Raw genomic sequence first — 20227 nt, forward strand, 5'->3', positions numbered from 1 at the left:
TGCCTGGAAGAAATGAAAATGGGGAACGAATGATAGCGATGTGTGTTGAGCGAGAGATGGTGATTGGAAATACGCAGTTTGAGAAGAAAGATATTTATAAGTATACATGGGTGAGACAGGAGGGTGGAAGGGTTGTTGATAGAGCTTTGATGGACTATGTGGCAGTGTCTAGGAATGTAATAGGAAGATTGTTGGATGTGAAAGTTCTGAGAGGGGAGGGTGGAGGTATGTCTGACCACTACCTGATGGAGGGAAAGTTAAGAGTAGGTAAGAGATGGGTGAGAGCTAGGAGGGTTAGGTGTGGCAGGGAGGTTTTCAAAGTGAGTGAGTTGGATAAAAGAGAGAAAAAGATAGAGTATCAGGAGAAACTGAAAGATGAGTGGAACGCAGTGAAAGATCAGGAAAATGGCAGTGTGGAGCAGGAATGGCAGTTGTTTAAGAGTGCTGTGGTGGGGCATGCAGAAGAGGTGTGTGGTGTGAGACGTGTGGGTGGTGGTGTAAGAAAAGGATGTGAATGGTGGTGCGAGGAAGTAAGTATGGCTGTGGCTGAGAAGAGACAAGCATATGAAGAGTGGCTGCAGAGGAAGGATGAGATGTCATATGAAAGGTATAAGGAAAAGAGGAATAGGGCGAGAAGGGCTGTGCGTGATGCTAAAGTGGCACCAGATGAGAGGTGGGGTAGGCGGCTGACAGAAAATTTTCAACAGAATAAGAAAATGTTTTGGAAGGAGGTGAAAAGGGTGCGAAATGGAGAGTCTGGGAAGGAAGAACGAGTAAAAGCAGAGGATGGAAGGATGTTAATTGAGATGGATGCAGTAAGGAAGAGATGGGCAGAGTATTTTGAAAGATTGTTAAATGTAGAGGAGGAAAGGGTGGCTGAGATTGTGGCGGATGGAAGGGTGCAAGGAATAAATGTGTTGGGAGAGTTGAATGATACTTTGATCAAGAAGGAGGAAGTGGAGACGGCAGTAAAGGAGATGAAAACAGGGAAAGTGCAGGTATGGATGGGTGTGCTGTGGAATGCCTGAAGGGTGATGGAGTGACTATTGCTGACTGGTTAGTAAGACTGCTGAATGTGTGCTTTGAGAAAGGTATGGTGCCAATTGACTGGGCAAGTGCTTGTGTGGTCCCGCTGTATAAAGGCAGGGGTGATAAGTATGAGTGTACTAGCTTTAAGGGTATAAGTCTGTTGAGTGTTGTAGGCAAGGTTTATAGTAGAGTGTTAATTACCAGAGTTAGAGAGGGTAAAGAGGGAGTGATTGGTGATGAGCAGTGTGGCTTTAGGAAAGAGAGGGCATGCGTGGATCAGGTGTTTGCTGTGAGACAAGTGTGTGAAAAGTAATTAGCGAAAGGCAAGGATGTGTTTTGGGCATTCATGGATTTAGAGAAAGCGTATGATAGAATTGATAGGGAGGCTTTGTGGACAGTTTTAAGATTGTATGGACTTGATGGTAGGTTACTAAAAGGGGTGAAAAGTTTTTATGTAAATAGTAGAGCATGTGTAAGAGTGGAAAATGCTGTGAGTGATTCGTTTCCGGTGAGAGTGGGGCTGCGACAGGGATGTGTGATGTCACCTTGGTTGTTTAATATTTACATGGATGGTGTTTTACAGGAGGTGAATGCGAGAGTTTTAGGTGGAGGTCTGAGTCTGGTGAATGTTGATAGTGAAGGGTGGAATCTGAAGCAGCTGCTGTTTGCAGATGATACTGCACTGGTGGCTGATTCAGAGGAGAGATTGAGACAGTTGGTAGAGGAGTTTGGAAGGGTGTGTGCAAGGGGGAAACTGAAAGTAAATGAGATTATGGGTAAAGTGATGAAGTGTACGAGGTTGGTAGATGGTATGGGGATGAATATAGTTTTGAATGGCGAGTTGCTTGAGGAGGTAGAGTATTTTAAATATCTAAGGTCACATGTTGCTGTGGATGGAAGAATAGATGCAAAAGTGAAGTTTAGAATAAATGAAGTAGGAAAGGTGTTGGGAGGAATGAAAAAAGTGTTTAGATGTCGTTCGCTTAGATTGGATGTAAAGAGAAGGCTGTATGAGGGTGTTGTGGTACCAACTGTGTTATATGGGGCTGAAACATGGAATATGGGTGTGGCAGAGAGGAAAAGTTTGAGTGTAATGGAGATGAGGTGTCTGAGGAGTATGTGTGGAGTGACGCATATGGATCGAGTGCGAAATGATGAAGTGCGAAGGAGAACTGGAGTTGTTCGGGAGATGGCTGGTAGAGTTGAGCAGAGGGTGTTGCGATGGTTTGGGCATATGGAGAGAATGGATAATGAGCGATTGGTGAAAAAGATAACTAGATCTGATGTGAGAGGTGTAAGGCTGAGAGGAAGACCACGAATAGGATGGATGGACAGTGTGAAGAGAGCGCTGGATGCGAGAGGGATGTTTGTTGAGCAAGGAAGAGTGGCTGTGCGTGACAGAAATAAATGGAGAGAAATTGTGAATGAATAAGTGATGACGCAGCCCTGAGGGGTTATTCTTCCGCATTTGGTCTGATCAGCTAGTCAGGTCAGGTGCGGGTAAGGGGATGGGTCTGTTATGATGTGGCAAGGGTAAACCAGCTCAGCTGTTGGGCCTTGCTGCGGATGCCACTGATTGCACTGCACAGTTTACCCTTGTGCAGTGTGGTGCGGTGAGGATCTGTCCGTTCTCCCCTTTGGGGCTAAGATTCGAATGAATGTGTTTGAATGGATGAGTAAATGGGGAGTGTGTCGTCCTGTCTCGGCTACCTCCCTTTCCTTGGGGGAAGCAGCTTAGGTATATAGATAGATAGATAATTATTATTATTATTATTATTATTATTATTATTGTTATTATTGCCGGTATTTCAAGAATATGAGCGTCTCGAAGTTTTGAAAACAACACGGATTTTTTTACTAATATTAAATGTTGATTCTGTTATTTATTCATTTATTTATTTTTTGCCAATTCTGAAGCTCTCTGATAAGCTCTAAACGTGTGAAGGAATTTTTGTTGGTTTTTAAAAATCTGCCGTTGCTTTTTTTTTTTTTTTTTTTTTTACTCAACTCTCAAGGTGATTGATACTTCGGAAGGAGAGAGAGCACTTTTTGCTAATTTTTTAAGAGTTTTAATTGCTAAACCCAGAAGCATCTTTTTAACTTTTCCTTTCTTTATCTCTTCCTTTTTTTTTTTTTTAGCTTAATATGGCTGTCTAATAAACAATGAAGGTGTGAAAGTAGGCTACTACCGTTGATTTCTAAATGTTATCTTTGTTAACATGAAGGATATTTTTTCTTAACTTTGACATTCTAAAACTTGTCATTGCTAATCGACGATGGATTGTTTTGTTTTATTCTGAAGGCGTCTGATAAACTCTGAACGTGAGAAACTTTGTTAATGTTTAAAAAAAAAAAAGTTTTTGTTCAACTTCTAAAAACTGTTTTAATCAACTCTGAGGGTGTCTGCTACACTCTGAAAGTGAGAGAGTGTTTTGCTAAGACGAGTACCGCTATGGTCTACGATGTCCTTTCTAACTCTTCCGGATTATTTTCATCAACTTTGAAGGTCTTTGAAGAAATATTCAAGTTAGTTGCTTTCATATGCTTTGTAGATGTTCTGTTAGTACTACCGTAGTACTACGACCGTACTACTACTACTACTACTACTACTAATAATAATAATAATAATAATAATAATGATAATAGTAATAATAATTAATACCATACCGTACTACTATTACTACTACTACTACTAATAATAATAATAATTAGTTACCTATTCTTATTGTGTACCCACAATAAGTATATGGTACGTGTAATGTAAACAAGATCTGAAGACCCTAAAATAACCTATTGTGCAACATCAACAAGGGATCTGAAGACAAAGGTGTCGAAGAACGAATGGGTAAATTTTACGTTTATTTCAATAACTGGCTAACTGAATGCTTAACTGTAACCATATTCCTTTCATACTAAAAGAGGGACCACAGCTATATACTGTATGTGGAAAGTTACAGCTTTAAAGCTTTGTGGTTTTCTTTAAAACATGTTGCAAAGAAAAAACTGAGCAGATTTAAGTCACGTACTTGCCACTGGGCTAAATGGCAAAACATTAAGTCACACTTATTCAGCAAAACATTTTTATCATGTTTTCAACCAAACAGCTGTATCTCAATTAGTTTCTGAGATATTTCAACTTCAAATACAATTGTTAGAATAATAATGAGTATATCACCTTAAAAATAGCTCAAGGTCATTTACATTTGGCACAAGAACTTGGGTTATCCTAGGGTACAATACCTTCATGTGTAATATCATCAAGATCGAAGGAAAAAAAAAAGTGCAATGAAAAATACGGTAACAGTAATTAGTTATCTATTCTTATTGTATAACCACAATAAGGACGCTTCGCCATATGGTCTATAAAGTATGTGTAATATAAACAAGATCTGAAGACCCCACCGCAACTTCCTGTGTAGGCTAAAATCAACAAGTGAGCTGAAGACGGAGGTGTTGAAAAACGCATGTGTGAATTGTATGTTTGTCTCAATAACTGGCTAACTGTATCCTTCACTGTAACCACAGTGTTTTCAGATCATAAGAGGGACCACAGGTATACATGCGAAAGGTTACAGCTTTAAAGCTTTCGTGATTTTCCCTAAAACGTGTTGGAATGGAAAAACTGATTTTTTTTTTTTTTTTGGGGGGAGGGGAAATTTTTTACATGGGGAACCCCGAGCTAGACCTTGATAGATCACACAGCCCCGCTAGGTGACGGGAGAGCGCTACCTCTCCCAGCAGGGCAGCCACCTGGGAGGGGCGCAAATTCAAAACTTTGGTCTCCAGTCAGGCGCTCTACCACTGAGCCCCCCTACCCCCATGAAAAAAATTGAAGATTTAAATTCGATACTTTCCACTGGGCTAAATGGCAAAACATTAAGCCAAAATTATTCAGCAAGCAATTTTATCAGGATTTTCAACCAAAAACTGTATCTCATTTAGTTTCTGGGATATTTCAATTTCAAATACGCAGCTTTTAGAATAAAAATGAGCATATCGCCTTCAAAAATAGGTCAAGGTCATTTATTTTTGGCACATGGACTTGGGTTACCCTTGGGTACCTTGTTCTGGTGCCAATATTGTTTCCCATGACTAGTTGTAGTTTCACACTATTGTTGCATATTACATATAAAGTTGTTTATTCATAATTAACAATGTGCAGCGCAGTAGGAATGATAAACAAACAAACGCCATTTCACTGTAAAATGTGGCTCGGGATAGGATGCGCAATCAGACACCTTCTTTTAACCCATCACGTCCCGAGCCCTTCGCACCTCCGACACCCCCCAGTTCCGAACATTTTTTGATTTTTTTTTTTTTTTTTGGCTAAAACCTCCGCTTTTGGTGAGAAACATCGAAAATTCATAGAGAAATCGCTCACCTGAGGTTTAAAATACTTGATACAGGTAGGAGTACCTCCTTACCTTTTCTATCAGGCTGGCTGCAAAGAAAACGAGTTCTATGGGAGGATAACTATTCCACACCACTCATAAATGGTATTTATTTATTTATTTGGTACGAATTTATATTAGTACAAGAGTATATTGATTTTCAAACAGTAATATAGGCATTATAAGCATTGTTTCACTCACTAACTCATCACCATTCCTGACCTTCTTTTGCCACATTACATGATCATCATTTCTGACTGTTTCTTCCTCTAATGCTATGTAAACTTTGTCTTCCACATTGTCATCGATTGGGGAACCACTCTGGCCCTGAATGTCTTTATTGGCCAGGTCACTGGTAACAGGTGAATTGCCAAGACAATGGGGGGGGAAGGTTATGCAGTGTAAAGGCACTGTCCCTGCTTGGCATCTTGTAGAGGAATAGAGGAAGGTGTCCCGTGTATATGTACGAAAAATCACACGCGAAAATTGAAAATTGTGCAAATTAGGGACCTTGCAATTGCACGACGTACCAGTACGTCGACGGGACTGGCAAATGCAAAATGTTGCAATGCACCCATACGTCGACGGGATGTCTCGGGTTAATCAAAACCTAGAGTAAAGGGAAGGCGATAGAGAAATATGAATCGTATATATGTTTAAGTCTTGAGGGAAATATTTACCCTCTTGGAATACTTTAATGTAATCAATACTATTTTATTGATTTGTATAATGTATGGTATAGTTATGATGCTTCTATTCATGTATAAATCCCAGTTGTCTGGAGGTTTAGCACCTCTGATTTAGCTGACTTGGCGCCACACCCAGAGGGGATGCCGGCCGGCTAGGGCAGAACGCACGTATCATTAGAACGAGAGGGACGACCAACTCTGAGCTCTCTGTGTCGCTGTTGTATCTTTCTGTGGCCAATAGACGGAGATTTAATCTGATCATTTTCAGTTCACCTGCACACGCTACCATTCCTTCAACAGGATCCTACACCGATTCCCACCATCTCCAGTGTGTGAGAAGACGTTTTCGTGGAGTGTGTTACCCGGAAGTGACTTCAACCAGGCGCAACGTTACAACATTGCTTGGAACTGTGAGGTCACGACTCAGCTGATATATAAATTAGTGATCAGCTGTGGGGTTCCAAGCTGATATACTAATGAGGAAGCCATACAGCCGAAACATATTTTTGGTTGCAGTGGCGGGATTCCTGCCTGCTGTTACAACCTTCATGTGTTATATCAAGATCGAAGAAAAGAAAGTGCAAAGAAAAATAATAATAATAATAATAATGGCGAAAATACAAGCTTCGCCATTTATATGGCGAAGCTTAATGATAATATTAACAATAATAATAACAATAATAATAATAATAATAATAATAAAAATACCAACACTAATACTTACAATAACACTACCACCACTACCGCTACTACTAAGAATACTCTCTTCTCCTTCCTCCTCCTCTTCCTAGTCATCTGACCCCGAAGCCTTGTTAAGTCCAGTCATGCAAGGAGGGGAGGGGCAAACTTATTCTCTCTCCCTCTCTCTCTCTCTCTCTCTCTCTCTAGGGGAGCGCGGTAGCTCGGTGGTAGGGTGTCGGGCTCGTAATCATGAGGTTGTGAGTTCGCGCCCCGCCCGGTGGCTGCAGTGCTGGAAGGGGTAGCGCTCTCCTGTAACCCTAGCAGGGCTATATGATCTAATGAGGTCTAGCTCGGGGATTAATCTCTCTCTCTCTCACGGCACACTCTAGCTTTCCCTTCTAGCAGATAGCAGACGATTTTATTCAGCTGAGAGTCGATAGGAGTCTAATGCAATATACTCTAGTTAGCTGTTAGACGGATAATTGTTGTTAGATAGACAACATTTGTTAGATAATTTGTTAGATCACTGCTGTCAGACAGATAATAATTGCTGTCTGAGAAATGATAGATAAAAAGCGATATATATATGGGCAGTTTCGCCTGCACAGCTGTACCGGTATCGTGCAGACCAGACACTTGCAGCTGGCGTTGCAAGAACGTGATCTCAATAACTTAAGGATCTGATAGATGTATTCACTTCACTTCTTATTATCTATCTTTCTTTCTGTCTGTCTATCTATCTAACCATTCAGCCAGACATCTATCCATTTCTCTCCATCTATTAACATGAACTTAACCATATCATGTGATCTGTGCCTGAGCTAGCTACACCAAACGGGACAGCTGCAGCACTATTATCTATCGTATCTATCAATCTACCTACAGTACGTCAATCTATCTACAGCATGTCTAATGTCTCTATTTAACTCTGTAAGTCTCTGTCCACCTAGGCCTATCTACTGTCAGACGCCTTAATCCCGTACGGGGTGGCCACACAATACATCCCCTCTACGTCGCCCTGTCCTCTCCCATCTGGCTGCCCTACCTCCAACACAGATATCCCTCTCTCATACACCTCTCCAATCCATCCCACTATCGGTCTCCCTCTCCTCCTCCACCTCACTCACATACTCTTCTAGTCAGTTTCTCATTCTCCATCTAACAAGTGTTCCGTTACCCTGGTGTTAAAACAGGCTAGATGAGGTATATACCGTAATTTCAGACGGTAATATATATTTATTTTTATGCACGGAAGAAGGAACCAAAGGCCATAAGCCCGTGAAAAGCTCCCTCCAAGAATGTATGAAAACAAGATAACAGCCAAATTCATGACTGTAAAACGAGGAGGGGGGGGGCGGATTATAGTAGCCTGAGCGCTTTAACTAAGAATATCATAGAAAAGCTAAACTCGTTATGCGATCATTGGGCGTGAAACAAATTATCCCTTTCGTTATGCAATCATACTGAAGATGTGTGACTCATGATAAGTGAGTTTCTCCATGTAGATCAATTGATTGATGGATGGTATGAGTTAGGAAATTGAGTATGTCAATGGTGGATCTTTCGTGGCAAAAATCATATTGTCTATCACTAATTAAGTTGTTGGATTCAAGATGTTTAACAATGTGCTTATTAATTAAAGTTTCAAATACCTTACCAAGAGAAGATGTGACAGCTATTGGTCTGTAATCAGAGGGGTCAGACGAACTTCCGTTCTTCGGAATTGGGTGGATATTGGCTTCTTTCCATTAATTTGGGAATAAAGAAGTACGTATACATAGTCTGAATAATTTAGCTAGAACTGAGGCAAGTTCAGGGGAAGACTTTTTCAAAACAATTGGCGGAATTCCATCTGGGCCTGGAGCTTTGTTGGTAGGTAAATTGTCTAGGATGGATTTTACGTATCTTGTCTGTATTTTAAGTGGGGCAATTTCGAGAGAGTCAAGTTCTAATACTGGGACATTCTGGCTGGTAACGTCTATGGTAGAGTTCCTGGCAAATGTACTGGCAAAGATATCTGCTTTCCCACGTGGGTCATTTGTAATGTTGCCATCTGAAGATTTTAGTGGGGGAATGGAATATGACTTGTTAAAGTTATTAGACTTTCCTGAAACAGTCACGCGACCCAGAGACAGTGTCTAGCGACTGTTGCGAGACAAAATTAGATTTTTCTGAGACAGATGCGAGACAGTCCAGAGACAATGTTGCGCGACTTTGTATCTCGGTGTGTATGAGGCTTTATATACCACACCACTTGAAACTCACTTGGCGGCACCTTGTATGCTGTGGGGGACGGCACAGTCTGCTGGTGTGGGCGTGGGTGTGGCAGTCGGAGTAGGGAATGAATAGCTGATGCAGGGTGGACACTAACAACAGCGACATACAAGAAATCGCCGGGCAGAGTGGAAGAGAAGCGTTATATATGGACCACCCTGTATTTATCTGTTCCTGGAATGGAGTACTAGAGATGTCCGGACCGTGAGAGGGTTAATGGTGCCAGTATTATATCTCCGAGGCTCCTACGACCCACCCAAATGAATGTGGCTTCTAGAGAGATTGTTTGTTTGTTTGTTTGTTTTTTTCGGACTGATGCGGCCTTCCTCAACCCCTCCAATGACAGAGATCTTTCCCAAGCTGAAGGACTCGTCTGGAGGGTACCAAGACGAGACTAAGAAAGGGTCTTATTGGCTGAAGAAATTAATGACGACGACAACAGCAACAACTTCAACGATCTACCATCCAATCTCTCTCTCTCTCTCTCTCTCTCTCTCTCTCTCTCTCTCTCTCTCTCTCTCATTGCATTAAAATATACTATGCATTCTTGCTCTCCCCCTTTTCTTCCCCACCCCTCCCCCTACTCCCATTACCGTTCCCATGCTCTCTCTCTCTCTCTCCTCACAGCCTCCCTAGCCCCCTCCACCACACACACACACACACACACACACACACATGTACACACATGCACACACACACACACTCAGTCCTTCACCAGCTTCACACACCACCACACCACTTGTGCCACATCCTCCACCTCAGCTATACAAACTCACGGAAGTAGCCTTTTGGTTACTACTCTTTGAAGTTGTCTTTGATCGTTGAAGGTGAGAGAGAATATATGTTGCGGTAAATTTTAAAAAGGTATATGTTAACTTTAGAAAATTTATTACTATTACTATTATTATTATTATTATAATTAATACTGTTATCATTACCAGGTATTAATATTATTACTATTTTTATTACTATTATTATTATTATTATTATTATTATTATCATTATCGAAGTTGGAAGAAAGGGCCATGGGTCGAGGAACAACTGATTAAATTTAGGGGCGGATCCGGATCCTATATACAGTATGTATTCCACACAATATTTCCACGGATCCGGATCCAGGTCCTTTTTAATGGCAATGGCACTGGCGGAGGTATGCGCTCTCTGGGTGCTTTCTAGTTGTTTTTGTTGTTACTGTTGTTGTGTGGCGGGGGGGACACAATCTGGCCGCACTATGGGGTGGTACGGTACTACTACTCTGCGGCCAGGTTGTGTTAGGAAGAATACTGCCACCGTATTCCCTGCGTGTCGTAAAAGGCGACTAAAAGGTGCGGGGTGAGGGGACTAGGGACCCCCTCCTCTGTTTTTAGTTCCTAAAAAGAGACAGGCCAGAGAAAGGGATGGGGGATGGAGTTATCCCCGTACCCTGAAGATTGGGTCTATGAATGTGCGTGGATGTAGTACGATTGAGGCTAAAAGGGAGGAGATTAGGAGAATGTTTTTGAGAAGAAAGTTGGATGTGTTAGCTTTGAGTGAAACGAAGATGAAAGGGAAGGGTGAGTCTATGTTTGGAAGTGTGAATGGAAGATTGTCAGGTGCTGATAGAGGAAGGACAAGAGAAGGTGTGGCCTTGTTAGTGAGTCCGGAAGTACAGCAGTGTGTGACTGAATGGAAGGAGGTGTCATCGAGACTGATGTGGGTGAAAAGCGAAATTTGAAAGTGAGTTGTGGGCGTTTGTGAGTGCATATGGGCCTGGTAGTGAAAGGGATGAAGAAGAGAGGGAGTCTTTCTGGAATGATGTTGATGAGTGTCTGCAGAGTTTTGGAGCGAATGTGAATGTGGTAATGATGGGAGATCTGAATGCTAGACTGGGAAATGTACCAGTTGAGGACGTAGTTGGTATGTTTGGTGTGCCTGGAAGAAATGAAAATGGGGAACGAATGATAGCGATGTGTGTTGAGCGAGAGATGGTGATTGGAAATACGCAGTTTGAGAAGAAAGACATTTATAAGTATACATGGGTGAGACAGGAGGGTGGAAGGGTTGTTGATAGAGCTTTGATGGACTATGTGGCAGTGTCTAGGAATGTAATAGGAAGATTGTTGGATGTGAAAGTTCTGAGAGGGGAGGGTGGAGGTATGTCTGACCACTACCTGATGGAGGGAAAGTTAAGAGTAGGTAAGAGATGGGTGAGAGCTAGGAGGGTTAGGTGTGGCAGGGAGGTTTTCAAAGTGAGTGAGTTGGATAACAGAGAGAAAAAGATAGAGTATCAGGAGAAATTGAAGGATGAGTGGAACGCAGTGAAAGATCAGGAAAATGGCAGTGTGGAGCAGGAATGGCAGTTGTTTAAGAGTGCTGTGGTGGGGCATGCAGAAGAGGTGTGTGGTGTGAGACGTGTGGGTGGTGGTGTAAGAAAAGGAAGTGAATGGTGGTGCGAGGAAGTAAGTATGGCTGTGGCTGAGAAGAGACATGCATATGAAGAGTGGCTGCAGAGGAAGGATGAGATGTCATATGAAAGGTATAAGGAAAAGAGGAATAGGGCGAGAAGGGCTGTGCGTGATGCTAAAGTGGCAGCAGATGAGAGGTGGGGTAGGCGGCTGACAGAAAATTTTCAACAGAATAAGAAAATGTTTTGGAAGGAGGTGAAAAGGGTGCGAAATGGAGAGTCTGGGAAGGAAGAACAAGTAAAAGCAGAGGATGGAAGGATGTTAATTGAGATGGATGCAGTAAGGAAGAGATGGGCAGAGTAGTTTGAAAGGTTGTTAAATGTAGAGGAGGAAAGAGTGGCTGAGATTGTGGCGGATGGAAGGATGCAAGGAATAAATGTGTTGGGAGAGTTGAATGATACTTTGATGAAGAAGGAGGAAGTGGAGACGGCAGTAAAGGAGATGAAAACAGGGAAAGTGCAGGTATGGATGGGTGTGCTGTGGAATGCCTGAAGGGTGGTGGAGTGACTATTGCTGACTGGTTAGTAAGACTGCTGAATGTGTGCTTTGTGAAAGGTATGGTGCCAATTGACTGGGCAAGTGCTTGTGTGGTCCCGCTGTATAAAGGCAGGGGTGATAAGTACGACTGTACTAGCTTTAAGGGTATAAGTCTGTTGAGTGTTGTAGGTAAGATTTATAGTAGAGTGTTAGTTATCAGAGTTAGAGAGGGTAAAAAGGGAGTGATTGGTGATGAGCTGTGCGGCTTTAGGAAAGAGAGGGGATGCGTGGATCAGGTGTTTGCTGTGAGACAAGTGTGTGAAAAGTATTTAGCGAAAGGCAAGGATGTGTTTCGGGCATTCATGGATTTAGAGAAAGTGTATGATAGAATTGATAGGGAGGCTTTGTGGACAGTTTTAAGATTGTATGGACTTGATGGTAGGTTACTAAAAGGGGTGAAAAGTTTTTATGTAAATAGTAGAGCATGTGTAAGAGTGGGAAATGCTGTGAGTGATTCGTTTCCGGTGAGAGTGGGGCTGCGACAGGGATGTGTGATGTCACCTTGGTTGTTTAATATTTACATGGATGGTGTTTTAAGGGAGGTGAATGCAAGAGTTTTAGGTGGAGGTCTGAGTCTGGTGAATGTTGATAGTGGAGGGTGGAATCTGAAGCAGCTTCTGTTTGCAGATGATACTGCAATGGTGGCTGATTCAGAGGAGAGATTGAGACAGTTGGTAGAGGAGTTTGGAAGGGTGTGTGAAAGGGGGAAACTGAAAGTAAATGAGAATATGGGTAAAGTGATGAAGTGTACGAGGTTGGTAGATGGTATGGGGATGAATATAGTTTTGAATGGCGAGTTGCTTGAGGAGGTAGAGTATTTTAAATATTTAGGGTCACATGTTGCTGTGGATGGAAGAATAGATGCAAAAGTGAAGTTTAGAATAGATGAAGTAGGAAAGGTGTTGGGAGGAATGAAAAAAGTGTTTAGATGTCGTTCGCTTAGATTGGATGTAAAGAGACGGCTGTATGAGGGTGTTGTGGTACCAACTGCGTTATATGGGGCTGAAACATGGAATATGGGTGTGGCAGAGAGGAAAAGTTTGAATGTAATGGAGATGAGGTGTCTGAGGAGTATGTGTGGAGTGACGCATATGGATCGAGTGCGAAATGATGAAGTGCGAAGAATTGGAGTTGTTCGGGAGATGGCTGGTAGAGTAGAGCAGAGGGTGTTGCGATGGTTTGGGCATATGGAGAGAATGGATAATGAGCGATTGGTGAAAAAGATAACTAGATCTGATGTGAGAGTTGTAAGGCTGAGAGGAAGACCACGAATAGGATGGATGGACAGTGTGAAGAGAGCGCTGGATGCGAGAGGGATGTCTGTTGAGCAAGGAAGAGTGGCTGTGCGTGACAGAAATAAATGGAGAGAAATTGTGAATGAATAAGTGATGACGCAGCCCTGAGGGGTTATTCTCCCGCATTTGGTCTGATCAGCTAGTCAGGTCAGGTGCGGGTAAGGGGATGGGTCTGTTATGATGTGGCAGGGGTAAACCAGCTCAGCTGTCGGGCCTTGCTGCGGATGCCACTGATTGCACTGCGCAGTTGACCCTTGTGCGGTGTGGTGCGGTGAGGATCTGTCCGTTCTCCCCTTTGGGGCTAAGATTCGAATGAATGTGTTTGAATGGATGAGTAAATGGGGAGTGTGTCGTCCTGTCTCGGCTACCTCCCTTTCCTTGGGGGAAGCAGCTTAGGTATATAGATAGATACATAATTATTATTATTATTATTATTATTATTGTTATTATTGCCGGTATTTCAAGAATATGAGCGTCTCGAAGTTTTGAAAACAACACGGATTTTTTTACTAATATTAAATGTTGATTCTGTTATTTATTCATTTATTTATTTTTTGCCAATTCTGAAGCTCTCTGATAAGCTCTAAACGTGTGAAGGAATTTTTGTTGGTTTTTAAAAATCTGCCGTTGCTTTTTTTTTTTTTTTTTTTTTTACTCAACTCTCAAGGTGATTGATACTTCGGAAGGAGAGAGAGCACTTTTTGTTAATTTTTTAAGAGTTTTAATTGCTAAACCCAGAAGCATCTTTTTAACTTTTCCTTTCTTTATCTCTTCCTTTTTTTTTTTTTGGCTTAATATGGCTGTCTAATAAACAATGAAGGTGTGAAAGTAGGCTACTACCGTTGATTTCTAAATGTTATCTTTGTTAACATGAAGGATATTTTTTCTTAACTTTGACATTCTAAAACTTGTCATTGCTAATCGACGATGGATTGTTTTGTTTTATTCTGAAGGCGTCTGATAAACTCTGAACGTGAGAAACTTTGTTAATGTTTAAAAAAAAAAAAGTTTTTGTTCAACTTCTAAAAACTGTTTTAATCAACTCTGAGGGTGTCTGCTACACTCTGAAAGTGAGAGAGTGTTTTGCTAAGACGAGTACCGCTATGGTCTACGATGTCCTTTCTAACTCTTCCGGATTATTTTCATCAACTTTGAAGGTCTTTGAAGAAATATTCAAGTTAGTTGCTTTCATATGCTTTGTAGATGTTCTGTTAGTACTACCGTAGTACTACGACCGTACTACTACTACTACTACTACTACTACTAATAATAATAATAATAATAATAATGATAATAGTAATAATAATTAATACCATACCGTACTACTATTACTACTACTACTAATAATAATAATAATAATTAGTTACCAATTCTTATTGTGTACCCACAATAAGTATATGGTACGTGTAATGTAAACAAGATCTGAAGACCCTAAAATAACCTATTGTGCAACATCAACAAGGGATCTGAAGACAAAGGTGTCGAAGAACGAATGGGTAAATTTTACGTTTATTTCAATAACTGGCTAACTGAATGCTTAACTGTAACCATATTCCTTTCATACTAAAAGAGGGACCACAGCTATATACTGTATGTGGAAAGTTACAGCTTTAAAGCTTTGTGGTTTTCTTTAAAACATGTTGCAAAGAAAAAACTGAGCAGATTTAAGTCACGTACTTGCCACTGGGCTAAATGGCAAAACATTAAGTCACACTTATTCAGCAAAACATTTTTATCATGTTTTCAACCAAACAGCTGTATCTCAATTAGTTTCTGAGATATTTCAACTTCAAATACAATTGTTAGAATAATAATGAGTATATCACCTTAAAAAATAGCTCAAGGTCATTTACATTTGGCACAAGAACTTGGGTTATCCTAGGGTACAATACCTTCATGTGTAATATCATCAAGATCGAAGGAAAAAAAAAAGTGCAATGAAAAATACGGTAACAGTAATTAGTTATCTATTCTTATTGTATAACCACAATAAGGACGCTTCGCCATATGGTCTATAAAGTATGTGTAATATAAACAAGATCTGAAGACCCCACCGCAACTTCCTGTGTAGGCTAAAATCAACAAGTGAGCTGAAGACGGAGGTGTTGAAAAACGCATGTGTGAATTGTATGTTTGTCTCAATAACTGGCTAACTGTATCCTTCACTGTAACCACAGTGTTTTCAGATCATAAGAGGGACCACAGGTATACATGCGAAAGGTTACAGCTTTAAAGCTTTCGTGATTTTCCCTAAAACGTGTTGGAATGGAAAAACTGATTTTTTTTTTTTTTTTTTGGGGGGGGAAATTTTTTACATGGGGAACCCCGAGCTAGACCTTGATAGATCACACAGCCCCGCTAGGTGACGGGAGAGCGCTACCTCTCCCAGCAGGGCAGCCACCTGGGAGGGGCGCAAATTCAAAACTTTGGTCTCCAGTCAGGCGCTCTACCACTGAGCCCCCCTACCCCCATGAAAAAAATTGAAGATTTAAATTCGATACTTTCCACTGGGCTAAATGGCAAAACATTAAGCCAAAATTATTCAGCAAGCAATTTTATCAGGATTTTCAACCAAAAACTGTATCTCATTTAGTTTCTGGGATATTTCAATTTCAAATACGCAGCTTTTAGAATAAAAATGAGCATATCGCCTTCAAAAATAGGTCAAGGTCATTTATTTTTGGCACATGGACTTGGGTTACCCTTGGGTACCTTGTTCTGGTGCCAATATTGTTTCCCATGACTAGTTGTAGTTTCACACTATTGTTGCATATTACATATAAAGTTGTTTATTCATAATTAACAATGTGCAGCACAGTAGGAATGATAAACAAACAAACGCCATTTCACTGTAAAGTGTGGCTCGGGATAGGATGCGCAATCAGACACCTTCTTTTAACCCATCACATCCCGAGCACTTCACACCTCCGACACCCCCCAGTTCCGAACATTTTTTGATTTTTTTTTTTTTTTTTTGGCTAAAACCTCCGCTTTTGGTGAGAAACATCGAAAATTCATAGAGAAATCGCTCACCTGAGGTTTAAAATACTCAATACAGGTAGGAGTACCTCCTTACCTTTTCTATCAGGCTGGCTGCAAAGAAAACGAGTTCTATGGGAGGATAACTATTCCACACCACTCATAAATGGTATTTATTTATTTATTTGGTACGAATTTATATTAGTACAAGAGTATATTGATTTTCAAACAGTAATATAGGTATTATAAGCATTGTTTCACTCACTAACTCATCACCATTCCTGACCTTCTTTTGCCACATTACCTGATCATCATTTCTGACTGTTTCTTCCTCTAATGCTATGTAAACTTTGTCTTCCACATTGTCATCGATTGGGGAATCACTCTGGCCCTGAATGTCTTTATTGGCCAGGTCACTGGTAACAGGTGAATTGCCAAGACAATGGGGGGGGGAAGGTTATGCAGTGTAAAGGCACTGTCCCTGCTTGGCATCTTGTAGAGGAATAGAGGAAGGTGTCCGTTGTATACGTACGAAAAATCACACGCGAAAATTGAAAATTGTGCAAATTAGGGACCTTGCAATTGCACGACGTACCAGTACGTCGACGGGACTGGCAAATGCAAAATGTTGCAATGCATCCATACGTCGACGGGATGTCTTGGGTTAATCAAAACCTAGAGTAAAGGCAAGGCGATAGAGAAATATGAATCGTATATATGTTTAAGTCTTGGGGGAAATATTTACCCTGTTGGAATACTTTAATGTAATCAATACTATTTTATTGATTTGTATAATGTATGGTATAGTTATGATGCTTCTATTCATGTATAAATCCCAGTTGTCTGGAGGTTTAGCACCTCTGATTTAGCTGACTTGGCGCCACACCCAGAGGGGATGCCGGCCAGCTAGGGCAGAACGCACGTATCATTAGAACGAGAGGGACGACCAACTCTGAGCTCTCTGTGTCACTGTTGTATCTTTCTGTGGCCAATACACGGAGATTTAATCTGCTCATTTTCAGTTCACCTGCACTCGCTACCATTCCTTCAACAGGATCCTACACCGATTCCCACCATCTCCAGTGTGTGAGAAGACGTTTTCGTGGAGTGTGTCAGCCGGAATTGACTTCGACCAGGCGCAAAGTTACAACATTGCTTGGAACTGTGAGGTCACGACTCAGCTGATATATAAATTAGTGATCAGCTGTGGGGTTCCAAGCTGATATACTAATGAGGAAGCCATACAGCCGACACATATTTTTGGTTGCAGTGGCGGGATTCCTGCCTGCTGTTACAACCTTCATGTGTTATATCAAGATCGAAGAAAAGAAAGTGCAAGGAAAAATAATAATAATAATAATAATGGCGAAAATACAAGCTTCGCCATTTATATGGCGAAGCTTAAAGATAATATTAACAATAATAATAACAATAATAATAATAATAATAATAAAAATACCAACACTAATACAATAACACTACCACCACTACCGCTACTACTAAGAATACTCTCTTCTGCTTCCTCCTCCTCTTCCTAGTCATCTGATCCCGAAGCCTTGTTAAGTCCAGTCATGCAAGGAGGGGGGGGGCAAACTTATTCTCTCTCTCTCTCTCTCTCTCTCTAGGTGAGCGCGGTAGCTCGGTGGTAGGGTGTCGGGCTCGTAATCATGAGGTTGTGAGTTCGCGCCCCGCCCGGTGGCTGCAGTGCTGGAAGGGGTAGCGCTCTCCCGTAACCCTAGCAGGGCTATATGATCTAATGAGGTCTAGCTCGGGGATTAATCTCTCTCTCTCTCTCGGCACACTCTAGCTTTCCCTTGTAGCAGATACCAGACGATTTTATTCAGCTGAGAGTCGATAGGAGTCTAATGCAATATACTCTAGTTAGCTGTTAGACGGATAATTGTTGTTAGATAGACAACATTTGTTAGATAATTTGTTAGATCACTGCTGTCAGACAGATAATAATTGCTGTCTGAGAAATGATAGATAAAGAGCGATATAGATGGACAGTTTCGCCTGCACAGCTGTACCGGTATCATGTTCAGACCAGACACTTGCAGGTGGCGTGGCAAGAACGTGATCTCAATAACTTAAGGATCTGATAGATGTATTCACTTCACTTCTTATTATCTATCTTTCTGTCTGTCTATCTATCTAACCATTCAGCCAGACATCTATCCATTTCTCTCCATCTATTAACATGAACTTAACCATATCATGTGATCTGTGCCTGAGCTAGCTACACCAAACGGGACAGCTGCAGCACTATTATCTATCGTATCTATCAATCTACCTACAGTACGTCAATCTATCTACAGCATGTCTAATGTCTCTATTTAACTCTGTAAGTCTGTGTCCACCTAGGCCTATCTACTGTCAGACGCCTTAATCCCGTACGGGGTGGCCACACAATACATCCCCTCTACGTCGCCCTGTCCTCTCCCATCTGGCTGCCCTACCTCCAACACAGATATCCCTCTCTCATACACCTCTCCAATCCATCCCACTATCGGTCTCCCTCTCCTCCTCCACCTCACTCACATACTCTTCTAGTCAGTTTCTCATTCTCCATCTAACAAGTGCTCCGTTACCCTGGTGTTAAAACAGGCTAGATGAGGTACTGTAATTTCAGACGGTAATATATATTTATTTTTATGCACCGAAGAAGGAACCAAAGGCCATAAGCCCGCGAAAAGCTCCCTCCAAGAATGTATGAAAACAAGATAACAGCCAAATTCATGACTGTAAAACGAGGAGGGGGGGGCGGGTTATAGTAGCCTGAGCGCTTTAACTAAGAATATCATAGAAAAACTAAACTCGTTATGCGATCACTGGGCGTGAAACAAATTATCCCTTTCGTTATGCAATCATACTGAAGGTGTGTGACTCATGATAAGTGATTTTAAGGTTATAATTGGGTTGTTAAGTGGTGGTGCTCACCATCCACGCCACGAAGATCTGGGCTAAGCAGCATAACCCCGGGGAACAGCTCCTGATTAAGAGAAAATGTATATACTGACATATTTATCTATATCTACTTATCAGTATGCACGTCATGTACCGTATAGCCTATCTATCTACTGATATATTTATTTATCCATCTGTTTCGCTGTCGGTTTATCCACTTCTGCATCAATCAAGCTTTCTATCTATGAATCTATCTATCCATCTATGTCTGTCAGTTTAACCATCCCTGTATTAATCAAATTATCTACTTACCCATCAGTCTATGAATCATTCTGTCCATTTGTCTATCTGTCTATTCACTTCTGTATCAATCAATCAATTAATCAGTCTACCCATATATATATATATATATATATATATATATATATATATATATATATATATATACCAGGTATATACTACTGTATATATATATATATATATATATATATATATATATATATATATATATATATATATATATATATATATATATACTGTATATTTATGCAGGGCGTATATATATATATATATATATATATATATATATATATATATATATATATATATATATCATCATCATCATCAGCCGTTTGAGTATCCATTGCAGGACCGGCCTATGCCGACCGAAGTCGGGACGATACAGCCAATGTACTGTATCTCTACCAAGTGGCTTAGACTGTCTGATAGAGATTGTATGTAGGGTGAGAAGTGCATCTTTATCTCTTTTCTATCGCTACTTCAATGGTCACTGCTCCTCTGAACTGTCTGAATGCATTCCTCCACCTCTACGACGGGCGCGTAGCACCCGTCTAGCAGCAAACTCTCATCCCTTTTCTATTCAACTCTCTAAAGCAAGAGTTATTCGTTACTCCCAGTCCTTCATTTATGCAACAGGTCAACTCTGGAACTGTCTCCCTCTGTATTTCCTGCTTCCTATGATCTCCAGTCTTTCAAACACA

This window comes from Coenobita brevimanus, chromosome 86, assembly GCF_032717465.1.
Source record: "Coenobita brevimanus isolate Jiangsu-jjx chromosome 86, ASM3271746v2, whole genome shotgun sequence".
Taxonomy (NCBI): domain Eukaryota; kingdom Metazoa; phylum Arthropoda; class Malacostraca; order Decapoda; family Coenobitidae; genus Coenobita; species Coenobita brevimanus.